Raw genomic sequence first — 10308 nt, 5'->3', positions numbered from 1 at the left:
TTTCACAGCGGGGCTCCGCCCGATCCGGTGACCTGCTCTTTCGTTTGTTTTGTTTGTGCTGTCTCTCCACGAAATGAGGCAGCCGAGGACACAGGTGTGCAGGTGTACAGGTGTGCAGGTGTGTAGGTGTGCAGGTGTACAGGTGTGCAGGTGCCCTGCCGCCCAGCTGCTCGGCTCTATTTTGCATTTGCGGTCACTGGCACTTCCTGTCCAGACCCTGGCACTTCCTGTCGAGCTCCTGGCACTTCCTGGTTGTGTGCCCTCGCAGACTCTGAGACCAAAGAGAGGCGGTCTGCCCGGCGTGGCGGGGGGTCGCTGACGTCCTCACGAGTCACGTCAAACGGTCACTCCGGCAAAAAAAAATCAGGTACTTTTTTTTAGCAGAAAAAAAGAAAGAAAAAGTAGGAGAAAAAAAGCAACAACAAAAAAAAGAGGAATAATCAGATAGGTAGTGTTGGGTTTTTTTTCCAAGAATGCATGAACAATTAATGAATTTCAAATATTGTCAATATCTGTCTTCCAGGTCTATTTTTTTAATGGTTAATTATTGGATTTCTGTTTTTGATTTTGTTTAGTTTTTTTCATTTTATTCGGGGCGTGGCTTCCAGCAGCCAGCTTGTTTAATTTGTCGTTGTTTTTTTTTCTTTTTTTAAAACTGGATGAAAATGGTTTGTGTTTGTTTGTATTTATTTGAGCCAATTAAGAGGAGTTTTACACATTGCGTGTTGCTGGGTCGAGGCCATTTATCATTTCTCTCCTCTTCCTGTTTTATTTCATGTGTTTGTTGTTTGTTTGTTTGTTTGTTTGTTTTTTAATATGAGATTGGACTCTGAGCTACTGTAATATATGAAATCTAAATTATGCAAAGAAATGAACAAACAGAAATCCAGACGATTATAGCTTACCTGTTTTCCATTGTAGCTTCTATGCACTAAGGTTTATTTAAAGTCAGAATCGGGCTGTTTTTTACGCACCGCTCAGCAACTCGACGAGTCGCTCCGGGACGTTCTGAAACGCGGGTGAGTCGGTTCAGGCTGAGCCCCTCCTGCAGTCCCGCGAGGGTAATCTCCCGTAATTACACCCCACGACTGCTCCACTCTCTCTCTCGCGCGCTTTGCACTATAATTATCTCACTGTGGCCCCCCCCCCCCCCCCCCGCTCTGAGACAGGCCCCACAGGGTTCCACGGGAGGCGACCCCCGAGTCTGAAGCACACTCTCAGGCCCTGCCTGAACGCCGACACGTTTCTGCGGCCCGCGTCGTCCGTGGGGTGAAAAAAGCATTTCGGCTGACTCCCGATCTTCTGATCAGACCGTTCAACAACCCCTTCCTTCACCAGCCCCTCCAACCCCCCAGGACTAAAACGGCCGCCCCTTTGGCAGTGGGTAGGAGCAGGTGCGTGTGGATTTAACCCCTGCATTAAATTAAATGCATAGAATGACTAAAGAGTCGTGTTTTGGAATGTTTCGTTTTCGTTCTGTTCTGGAACTCGCTCGCAGTCACCAGTAGCGACTGTTACATCAGCATTAGAATGTTCAGTTCTCAGGAACATTCCACATCGCTCGTTTGCTCTGCCGCAGCTGAACCAGGGTTAGCCCTGCAGTCCCGGTGCGCGTGTCTGTCCAAAACTCTGACTAAGCGCTCGGGAACGGCGTTCCAGTCGCTCTCAGCCGCCGGTAGTGGACTGGACTGTTGCGCACCTGGGGATTGTCCACGTCGCCGTGAAAGGGTTAAGCCCGCGTTCCCTCACTGAAATCACACACCCAGAGGACCCAGAGTGGGACAGTGACTTATCAGTCCCCGTCTCCTAATGAAGCAGATACAGTTACACACACAAAGGAGAAAAGCCTCACTTAAAAGAAGTCCTGTCAGACAAGAGCCCCCCCGTGTCCCGAAGCTCTTTGAAGCCTGGATGGTGATTTCTCTCTTTCTTTTTTTTTCTTTGTCTTTCACTCTCTTTTTTTTTTGTCAAGATAATTTATTTATTATTAGCGTTGGGAGCTGCAGGCTGTTCACCTGTCGGGAGTGAAAACGTCTGAGCGGAATTGTCTCTGAAAGACTGATGCTGTAGCGCTTAAGTCGCGGTGTGGGGTTACGAGTTTGAATCCTTTTTTTTCTGCCTCCTGGAGTGGGGCAGGGGGAGGGGGGGGTTATGGGTTGGGGTTGGGGTGGGGGGGGGGGGGGGCTATTGTACAAATTTGTCATGTGGCCTCTTTACCTTTGAATTGGGCTGTCAGTGCAAAGCGGTCGTTCACAGCACAAAGTGGTGGGGGGGTTTGTGTGTGCGGGGGGGGGGGGTAGAATGAGATGATGAGTTTTGACAGGTGATGGAGGCAACAGCGATCTCTTTGACCTCTGACCTCTGACAGCAGCAGGTTTTTTTTCGTTTTTTTTTTTAAAGGAAGGTTTTCGGACAAACCAAAGATTCTCACCGTTTGTAGCTCAGGTTAAATGAGACAGCAGCACTGATGTGGCTGATTTTCATTCCATTACGACCACTCCTCTCACTGCAAGTCAAGCCCTTGTGTGTGTGCGTGTGTGTGTGTGTGCATGTGTGTGTGTGCGTGTGCGTGTGCGTGTGCGTGTGCGTGCGTGCGTGTGTGTGCGTGTGCGTGCGTGCGTGCGCGTGCGTGCGTGCGAGTGTGTGTGTGTTCGTGTGCGTGTGTGTGCATGTGTGTGCGTGCGTGTGTGTGTGTGTGCGTGTGTGTGTGTGTGTGTGTGTGTGTGTGTGTGTGTGAGTGTGTGTGTGTGAGTGTGTGTTTGTGAGTGTGTGTGCTTGTGTGCGTGCGTGCGTGCGTGCGTGCGTGTGTGTGAGTGTGTGTGTGTGTGTGAGTGTGTGTGTGTGTGTGTGTGTGTGAGTGTGTGTGAGTGTGTGTGTGTGTGTGTGAGTGTGTGTGTGTGTGTGTGAGTGTGTGTGTTTGTGAGTGTGAGTGTGTGTGTGTGTTTGTGAGTGTGTGTGTGTGTGTGTATGTGAGTGTGCGAGTGTGTGTGTGTGTGTGTGTGTGTGTGTGTGTGGTGTCAGGTTGTGAATCTCAGTAGGCCTTCATGCCCGCTCATAAGCTGGGCAAGTCGTACAGCTATGAGAAAAACCAAAGAGAAAAAACCAAAGATGAACGCCGATCAAACCTTAAATGATCTGAAATAGCCTATTTCTTCTGCCTGTAATATCGCAAAAAAAACATTGATACATTTGTTCCTTAGTTTTGTTTAATTTTTTTTAAGTGACTTAATTGTTTTGTTTAGTTTCTTGGTGCGTTGGAAGTTAAAGGAATTGTGTACGGTCATGAATTCATATCCTTGCGGGGACGCTCAGAAAGGGTCCCCAAAAGGCTTGGTGTAACCGGTACACACTCTGTGATGCACAATCTGAATATTATTGTAATTATTAAGGAAAAAAGCACAATGAATTTTTGGTTTGTTTCTTTTAAAGAACATATCCTCGCCTTCGCGGTTGTTTTGTTTTTCTTTTTCGTTTCATTTCCCTTTTATGCTCCAAGCATGTGCGTCAAAATCACTTATGTTAATTTAAAAGAAATTCTATGTATATTGCAATTTCATGGTTGTATCATCATTTAAAAGTCTGTACTAAGTGCTTGTGATACATACATTTGTGTGATGTAGTTTTCAATGCATTTTAATTAAAATAAATCATTTCATTTGCTGTTGTTAAGACCTCTTTCTTCTTCATTTATTATATTACATATTTCTTTATCCACAGATAACAATGTTTGAACAGACCTGGTTAAAATGCATATTTATAATAATATTATAAATAATAATTAATTCATAGATCAGAGATCATTAACTCTGGCCCTCGAATGGAGCCATGGTTTTATTTTTACCTGGGTAAATCGTGTTACTGATTGGCCAGACTGTCATCACACCTGACTCCCACGTAAAGGGAGGGTGAACACACCTGACTCCCAGGTAAAGGGAGGGTGAACACACCTGACTCCCAGGTAAAGGGAGGGTGAACACACCTGACTCCCAGGTAAAGGGGGGGTGGAAAACCAGCAGTTCTCAGCCCTCGAGGCCTGCGATTTTATGATCCCTGCTATATTTTTAAATCGCTACCACAGATGCATATCATTTTCGGGGAAACACGTTCATAAATCTTGCATTTTCTTGTGAATATTTGCTCCTTTTAAAGTTGTCAGCGGCCAGAGTGAGTGAACTGGCTGCCTAAAGGACGAAAGTATGGGAACAAGGGCCGGGCCGTAAAGATCTGGTGTTTCAGAGGGAACATGTCTTTCATTACACGTGCCCCCCGCCCGGCACAGCGTTTCCCACCAGGGGGGGTGGGAACAACAAAACCCCCCTTCCTCCCCCAAAAAGAAACAGTATGGCTTCAGAGTGATGCCATATGACTCTGCCCACATCTGGTCCCTCTTCCCCCCGTTTCACCAGGTCTCTCTCTCTCTCTCGCTCTCTCTCTCTCCTTCCTCCTCCTCTTTCAGCGTCTTCCTCTCTTCCTCTCTGAAGACAGAGCAGGCCGGGGGCGTTCGCCCGATCGGACACCCAGGCCCCTCCGAGCGGTCATGTGACGCGGAGTCACGTGACGCGGAGTCATGTGACAGGGCCGCTCTGTCCCGCAGGTCAGCGTTTTCGCGCTCACGTCAAATAGACAACAACAACTCCCGTTTCTGCCCCACAAATCGGCGTAATATTAACCTCAATGACCGACCTCGAGCCAAATGACCCCATGCTGCGGGAAGCTGCGTTTCCACAGCGATTAACTTTACAGGCTGCCGGAAGTCACCACTCCACCTTTTTCCCATTAATGCAGTGGGTCGTCTTTTCCTCCCGGTGCTTTTTCCCATAACTGGAAACAATTGTTTGTTTTTTAGCCTGCAGAATCATTTTGTCCCCACTAATGAAATGCACCGTAGCCGTTCACAAACAGAGCACCAGATTCACTCCTGTTCTTTTAAACTACAGCTAGCGCAGAGACTGTAGCCGCTCACAAACAGAGCACCAGATTCACTCCTGTTCTTTTAAACTATAGCTAGCGCAGAGACTGTAGCCGCTCACAAACAGAGCACCAGATTCACTCCTGTTCTTTTAAACTACAGCTAGCGCAGAGACTGTAGCCGCTCACAAACAGAGCACCAGATTCACTCCTGTTCTTTTAAACTACAGCTAGCGCAGAGACTGTAGCCGCTCACAAACAGAGCACCAGATTCACTCCTGTTCTTTTAAACTATAGCTAGCGCAGAGATTGTAGCCGTTCATAAACAAAGCTGCAGCTTCACTCCTGTTCTTTTAAACTACTGCTAGCGCAGAGATGCTAACTGTAGCCGTTCACAAACAGAGCACCAGCTTCACTCCTGTTCTTTTAAACTATAGCTAGCACAGAGATTGTAGCCGTTCATAAACAAAGCTGCAGCTTCACTCCTGTTCTTTTAAACTATAGCTAGCGCAGAGACGCTAACTGTAGCCGTTCACAAACAGAGCACCAGCTTCACTCCTGTTCTTTTAAACTATAGCTAGCACAGAGATTGTAGCCGTTCATAAACAAAGCTGCAGCTTCACTCCTGTTCTTTTAAACTACTGCTAGCGCAGAGATGCTAACTGTAGCCGTTCACAAACAGAGCACCAGCTTCACTCCTGTTCTTTTAAACTATAGCTAGCGCAGAGACTGTAGCCGTTCACAAACAGAGCACCAGCTTCACTCCTGTTCTTTTAAACTATAGCTAGCACAGAGACTGTAGCCGTTCATAAACAAAGCTGCAGCTTCACTCCTGTTCTTTTAAACTACTGCTAGCACAGAGACGTTAACTGTAGCCGTTCACAAACAGAGCACCAGCTTCACTCCTGTTCTTTTAAACTACAGCTAGCGCAGAGACTGTAGCCGTTCATAAACAAAGCTGCAGCTTCACTCCTGTTCTTTTAAACTACAGCTAGCGCAGAGACGCTAACTGTAGCCGTTCACAAACAGCGCACCAGCTTCACTCCTGTTCTTTTAAACTATAGCTAGCACAGAGACTGTAGCCATTCACAAACAGAGCACCAGATTCACTCCTGTTCTTTTAAACTATAGCTAGCACAGAGACTGTAGCCGTTCATAAACTACTGCTAGTGTAGAGATGCTAACCATAGGTATTCAGAAACAAATATATAGCATGACTCCAGGTCTTCTGAACTACTGCTATCGCAGAGATGCTAACTGTAGCCGTTCATAAACAAAGCTGCAGATTCACTCCTGGTCTTTTAAACTACTGCTAGCGCAGAGATGCTAACCATAGCCCTTCATTAACACAGATATAGCAGTTATAGATCTTTTTCTTTTAAACCACAGCTAGAGGTTTCAAGAAGTTTCCCTTGATAGTAACCACAGCCTTGCGCTGAGGCTCGTTGTGTCGGCTAAACCCTCCCACAGAGGTTTGGAGTGAACAAAAGGCCTAAATATTCAAGGGTGACTGCACAATGTCTCACAAAAAGACAGAAAGCAGAAGGATTAAATTCATTTTGAAAGCCGTTTCCAAAATTCAGAGAAGGGACATGTTTCAGTGACACTGACACATAACATGTCGTAGAAGTTTTACGTTTTCAGAATTGTTACGGTGACATATATTAAAAAACTACATTTCCCATGAGCCACCACCACACAGAGTGGAACCAGGCCATCAGCACCAGGTATTGTAATCAGGGCCTCAGTACTGAAAGCAGCCCTTCCTCTGGTGCCAGACGTCTCTTTCTCCACATGAAGTGTGTTTGAATGGGCACTGGCCCACATTAAACAACATTGACTTTGGAAAAGGATTCGCATTGGGGGGCAATGGAGAGAGATCGCTGATTCCAACACTCACACACACACACACACACACACACACACACACACACATGCACGCATGCATACACACAGGCATACACATGCACTCACACACACACACTTACACACACACACACACACACACACATATACACATATGCATACACATGCACACATACACACACAAATGCGCACAAACCTACACACATACACAGATGCACACACATACACACAGACACACACACACACACACACACACACACACATACACACGCATGAATACACACACACGCGCATGCAAGAAATATGTACGAACAAAAAGCCTCTGCCAATTGAGTATGACTTTTTTAAACACAGCGGGCCCTTCCCAGAACTGAGGCGAGGGATGAACTGAGAAGCGAAATGAAAAGAAGCATTAAAAATCAACGCGCGCATCGATTGTGTTTTTGTACTGCTGGAGCAGAAAAGAAGGGGGTTTTGGGAAAAGTGTAGCTCAGTCTCCCCGCATAAGAGCCAGAGAGGACCGTCCCACCCAGCCAAAGAGGAGTCTCAATTCTCCTCACCCCGCAAGATAAACAGTTTATTTTTGGGGGGGGGTGTGGGGGGGGGTGAGGTTGAATGATTCTGACACGGCGAGGCGCACGCTTTGAATCAGCCGTGCCAGCGGACACGCTACACGCTACACGCTACGCGCTACACGCTACGCGCTACACGCTACGCGCTACACGCTACACGCTACGCGCTACACGCTACACGCTACGCGCTACGCACAGGACGCCACACCGCGCCGCCACGTGCCCCGCGCTACCCACAATCCCCCACTCTACCCACAATCCCCTGCTCTACCCACAATCCCCCGCGCTACCCACAATCCCCCGCTCTACCCACAATCCCCCGCTCTACCCACAATCCCCTGCTCTACCCACAATACCCTGCTCTACCCACAATCCCCTGTTCTACCCACAATCCCCTGCTCTACCCACAATCCCCCGCTCTACCCACAATGCCCTTCTCTACCCACAATCCCCCGCTCTACCCACAATCCCCTGCTCTACCCACAATCCCCTGCTCTACCCACAATCCCCTGCTCTACCCACAATCCCCCGCTCTACCCACAATCCCCTGCTCTACCCACAATCCCCTGCTCTACCCACAATCCCCTGCGCTACCCACAATCCCCCACTCTACCCACAATCCCCTGCTCTACCCACAATCCCCCGCGCTACCCACAATCCCCCGCTCTACCCACAATCCCCCGCTCTACCCACAATCCCCTGCTCTACCCACAATACCCTGCTCTACCCACAATCCCCTGTTCTACCCACAATCCCCTGCTCTACCCACAATCCCCCGCTCTACCCACAATGCCCTTCTCTACCCACAATCCCCCGCTCTACCCACAATCCCCTGCTCTACCCACAATCCCCTGCTCTACCCACAATCCCCTGCTCTACCCACAATCCCCCGCTCTACCCACAATCCCCTGCTCTACCCACAATCCCCTGCTCTACCCACAATCCCCCGCTCTACCCACAATCCCCCGCTCTACCCACAATGCCCTGCTCTACCCACAATCCCCCGCTCTACCCACAATCCCCCGCTCTACCCACAATCCCCTGCTGTACCCACAATCCCCCGCTCTACCCACAATCCCCTGTTCTACCCACAATCCCCCGCTCTACCCACAATTCCCTGCTCTACCCACAATGCCCTGCTCTACCCACAATCCCCCGCTCTACCCACAATCCCCCGCTCTACCCACAATCCCCTGCCCGCGTGCGGCCGCGGTCGCACGGCTTCATATACTAAATTCATTAAGAATCATTTTCCAATACAACGTCAGTGCAAACCTGCCGCGGAGATCATGTTCTGCTCCTGTGCAAAACACAAGCCTCCAAGAGAGGCTGCTCTGCCTGAGGAAAGTGGAACCACATCTTGCCGTTAGCAATTACCTTCATGAATCATCTGTAAAGAGAACTGCGATGCAAGTCGAGATGCAAGTTGTGTGTAACTCGTGTAACTCGTGTTTCCATTTACCTTCATACAGATCTAGATGTACGTATAATTTAGCAATTTCCATATATGTACCTTTTAATATAGGGTACAATTTATAATAATTATAATAATAATAATAATAATAATAATAATAATAGTTTTTTATTTACCTTAGCCACTAGACTACAGGCACCTTAGCCACTAGACTACAGGCACCTTAGCCACTAGACTACAGGCCCCTTAGCCACTAGACTATAGGCACCTTAGCCACTAGACTACAGGCACCTTAGCCACTAGACTACAGGCCCCTTAGCCACTAGGGCTACAGGCACCTTAGCCACTAGACTACAGGCACCTTAGCCACTAGACTACAGGCACCTTAGCCAGTAGACTACAGGCACCTTAGCCACTAGACTACAGGCACCTTAGCCACTAGACTACAGGCACCTTAGCCAGTAGACTACAGGCCCCTTAGCCACGAGGCTATAAGCACCGAATCCACTAGACAACAGGCACCTTAGCCACTAGACTACAAGCTGTCATTTTATTTAAACTTAGGTCAGTAAACAAGGTAAATTGAAATGTGTTCTCATAAAAACCAGCGAATGTTTGACTTTTCCGCGCTAAATGGCAGAAAGGTCCGTTTTAAAGCGGTCGCTCACAGGGCTGTCGATAAACGTCCAGAGAACGCCAGGAACAGATCAGGCTCTGCTTTCAGGCGTTTATGAGAGTAAATCAAATAAATAAATAATAGAGAGTAAACAGAGCTGTTTATATTTCGGCGATCCGCAGACACACAGAACCCCCAGCCCAACACCGGTGGATCAGGCCCGTGAACCCCGCTGAGCCGGGAGATTTTCTGCTCCAGACGTTCTCTGTTTTGCATTATTCTGTTTCCTTTTGTTTTGCCTTTTGTGTGTATTGCAGCTCACATGTTATTATTGTTATTACCATTCAAGGAATAGCGACATCAAAAGAGGAACAGCTCCCACCACAGAACGGCGTATCGAGGCAACAAAGCCCAGATTCATTTCTCTGCCGGGGACACAGATGGATGCGTTTCAGCCCAAATAATGAAAGAAAGAGGGGGATGAAAAACAGAAAAAAGAAAACAATGCCATTCAATCCCTTCTTTCCACTCATCCTCCTGCACCCTGCAATTTTCCGCTACTTTAAAATTCTGTTTCATCTCCCAAATTAACCGCCAGTTACACAATACGTCTTTCATTTAATCAATCCCAAACTCTCTCTCTCTCCCTCTCTCCCTCTCTCTCTCACCCAGTCTCCAAGCCATTTCTCTCACTCTTTCTCTCTCTTCCTCTCCCCCCCCCCCCTTGCTCCTGGGTGACAGAATTGGCGGTTTTCAGAGGGCACAGAGCATGGAGCTGTCAACACCGCTGAGCACGGCGGGAAGCTAAACGCCAGGGATCAGAAACATAACACCAGCTTGTTGTGATAGTTGGCAAGTTGTCACTTGCTAAAAAAAAAAATAATAATAAAATTGAATCAGAAAAAAAATATTTTTGAATTTTTTTTTTTCTG

This window comes from Conger conger, chromosome 1 (assembly GCF_963514075.1).
Source record: "Conger conger chromosome 1, fConCon1.1, whole genome shotgun sequence".
NCBI lineage: Eukaryota > Metazoa > Chordata > Actinopteri > Anguilliformes > Congridae > Conger > Conger conger.
This window is presented reverse-complemented; position numbering follows the sequence as displayed.